Here is a 3278-nt window from a genome sequence, read left to right as displayed (position 1 = left end):
CCACCATGCAAGTTTGCTATATATCTTGCTTGCTCAAAATGAGCATTTTCAGGTGAGGTCTGTTTTTTCTGGCCAAAGTCTACTATCATTCCTTAGAAGTCATACTGGCCCGATCGAGGAAAGAGTTTCCATGAAAAGTCTGATGGCAGCATCTGGATGAGGAGTGGTCTGGGTAATGGAAACTGAGTAGAGAAGAAGGAGCTAACAGCCCAAATCCTTATGAAGGATGACCTTCAGTTGTTAAATTTTAGGAGGCATCCAATGGCTTTTTCAGGGCACTCAACTAAAGAGCCAGTGGAAAGAAAGTCTCTCTCTACTTCCATAAATTTGATGTAGATGGATTTGGGGGAAACTCTGGGGTCCCCAGTACAGCTCTGAGAGAAAAACCCGTTAATACCAACCCAATATTTGCTGAAGATTTTGGTATTCACTTGGAAATGTAAAAATAAGCACTGCTGCAGAGACCTGACCTCAGCAGTCCTGAGGTAGCAAAAGATAATCAGGTGGGTTCTATTTCCACCTGTAATGGGGCTTGTGCTGAAAGGGTTTCCAGGTCAACCCCGCCTTCTTTTCCTGGGTCCAGGGAATGTTGCTCCATGTGCGGTGAGAGGACCCTCTCAATACATTCTTCATAGCCAATGGCATAAAGGCCCGGGCTTTTAGGAATAATTCCAGGCAATAAATATTGAACAACATTCCTACTGATTGGGTTGGAGTGGGCAATGGGTCACCAGTCAATTTCCATGTGCAGCTCCAAGCACCTAGCTTCACTAATAGTGAACTCTAAAAATGTGTAATAAACATTTTTTTCCAGTTCATTTTCTGCACTTGTGTCATAATGATCCATCCCTCAGACTTCTCAGGGTTGAAGTACTCCTGAAGTCACTTGCCAAGGGGCACCTGGGAGGTGATCTCAGCATAATGGTAATGAAGATCCCCTTTCCAACGGGTGTTATAACCAATTCCAAAAAACGGCCAGTTTATTAGAAAGAAGGAGCCTTGAAAAGTCTGTCCAACTCTGAAAAAGTTCCCATTTCAACTGTACCGATTCCAAAATCTGTACAGTATTCTGCCTGATGTCTCTCTTCTGTGCTTCTTCAGAGGACTCTTGTTGAATTTATTTTTAGTTTTTATTTATTTATTATTTTTGAGATGGATTCTCACTCTTGTCACCCAGGCAGGAGTGCAATGGCCCAATCTCGGCTCACTGCAATCTCCACCTTCCAGGTTCAAGCGATTCTCCTTTCTCAGCCTCCCAAGTAGCTGGGATTACAGGCACCCACCACCACGCCCTGCTAATTTTTGTATTTTTTTTTTTTTTTTTAGTAGAAATGGGGTTTCACCATGTTGGCCAGGCTGGTCTTGAGCTCCTGACCTCCGGTGATCCGCCCTTTTCCACCTCCCAAGGTGCTGGGATTACAGGCTTGAGCCACCGTGCCCGGCCGTTTAATTTTTCATTTTCTCTTTGTGATTCCTGATCTGTCGGATAGCCATGGAGATCCTGACTTTGGGTTCCCAGGACTCCTGTGAATAGTCCTCCATGGTGCTGCCATCTGACTCCAGCTCCTGGTACAAGCTACTACTGTTAATAAGTACAGGCTGGCAGGGCTGAGCATCCCATCCTCCCTGAGCAAACACCTGTTCCAACTGTTCTACTGTGTAACTGCTCTTTCTTTTCCCAACACCATGTTCTTTCACCCGACTGTAACACGTGCAAAAATGGTCAAAGTAAGTAAATCCGGTACTGGGTTGTATAAGCAGAAGAATTACATGTAAGCTATGAAGGGGTCTCTCTCTATTCAGCACCGGTGAGGCCACAGCTGGAGCACAGCATTCAGTTCTGGGCATCGAACCAGCTTGATGCCTCCCCGCACTGGGACAGGTCCGCTCCTAGCCCAGCTTGGCCAGGGACCTGGACACACGCTCCTACGTGGCTGGCCCGGGGGTCCTTGCTGCCAGCCACCATAGAGGGTACCTCCAGCTGCTGATACCGCGCCTCCATCAGCCGCTCATTGCCCCACACTGCGCTGAGCACCTTCCTCTCCGCTGGGTCCAGTACATGCTCCCGCAGGCAGCAGCCCCACCACTGTTGCCACCAGGGGGAGAAGGAGACAGCCTTGTCTGGTTAAATTTTATATAAAGTTACTGCTGGTCTCATAAAAACAGTTGAGTGGTGTCCTCTACTTTTTTTTTTTTCTCTTAAAATGTTCATGTATTCTTGGTGTTACTTTTTGTCCATGTGTGAAAAAATCAATTGTAACTAGGATTTAAATTTTCTAAGATTTTTGGAGATGTACTGTAATCTGCTTTATGTTTGTTTTGTATTCTTTTTTTTGCAGCTATTGCATTATTATTCTTTTCCAAGTTCAATGTTTCAATTCATGTTTTTAAGAATTTAATATGTCTATGATGTCACATTTTATGGCATAAAATTGTTTATAATAGTCATTATTGTATTATTTATGTTAGTAGATCTGCTGAGATGTTCCTTTCTAATTCCCGAGCCTGGTGATTTTTTTTTTCTGTTTACTTTTAAAAATTAAATCTTGATAAGGGATTATCAATTTTTAGATTTGAGTCAAACTTTTCACTATACATAATCCTATCTTATTTGTTCTGCTCTCTTATTTGTAGTTTCTTATTTCCTACTCTTATTACATACGATTTGCTGGACTTGCTCTAGGTTTTGAGGTAAGAGTCTTAGAGTATTGACATTTAAATTTATTTAGTAAATGCACTTTTGTTATGAATTTACTCTAACATCTGCTTTAGCTTTATCTTACTGTATTTTATACATTGTGTGTGCATATATATATGTGTGTGTGTGTGTATGTTGTGTATATATTTGGGACTTAAACACCAGAAACTTATTTTCTTACACTTCTTACACTTGTGCTGACAAGAAGCACAAGGTCAAGGTGCCAGCACAGTTGGTTTCCTCTGAGAGCCTTACAAGGGATGAACCTATTCCTGGCCTATCTCCTTGGCTTACACATGGCTGCCGGCTTGGTACCTCTACCCATGGTGGGATGGTGGTTGCTCTGTGCATACCTGGCCCTGTTGTCTTTCTCTCTCTTCTTATAAGGACATCAGTCATATTGGATTAGAGCTTGGCCTTGCTGGCCTCATTTTGACTGAATCACCTCTTTGAAGGCCCTATCTCCTTCCTCAGTTAAAAGCCCTCTACTGAGACAAATTGTGCTTTCTCAGTCCCTTGCATAAGCACAGGCTCAGGAAGACCCCAAGGAAAAGGTACCCACTTTAGCTCATCTTTTAGA

The 3278-nt window shown here is 43.1% G+C and overlaps 1 pseudogene; it reads right to left on the bottom strand.

The window, feature by feature from the left end:
- Positions 1–233: 233 nt before the first annotated feature.
- LOC129022607 (myb/SANT-like DNA-binding domain-containing protein 2) lies at positions 234–3049 on the bottom strand (annotated as a pseudogene).
- Positions 3050–3278: the final 229 nt, after the last annotated feature.

Source organism: Pongo pygmaeus, chromosome 22 (assembly GCF_028885625.2).
Source record: "Pongo pygmaeus isolate AG05252 chromosome 22, NHGRI_mPonPyg2-v2.0_pri, whole genome shotgun sequence".
Lineage (NCBI taxonomy): Eukaryota > Metazoa > Chordata > Mammalia > Primates > Hominidae > Pongo > Pongo pygmaeus.
This window is presented reverse-complemented; position numbering and strand designations above follow the sequence as displayed.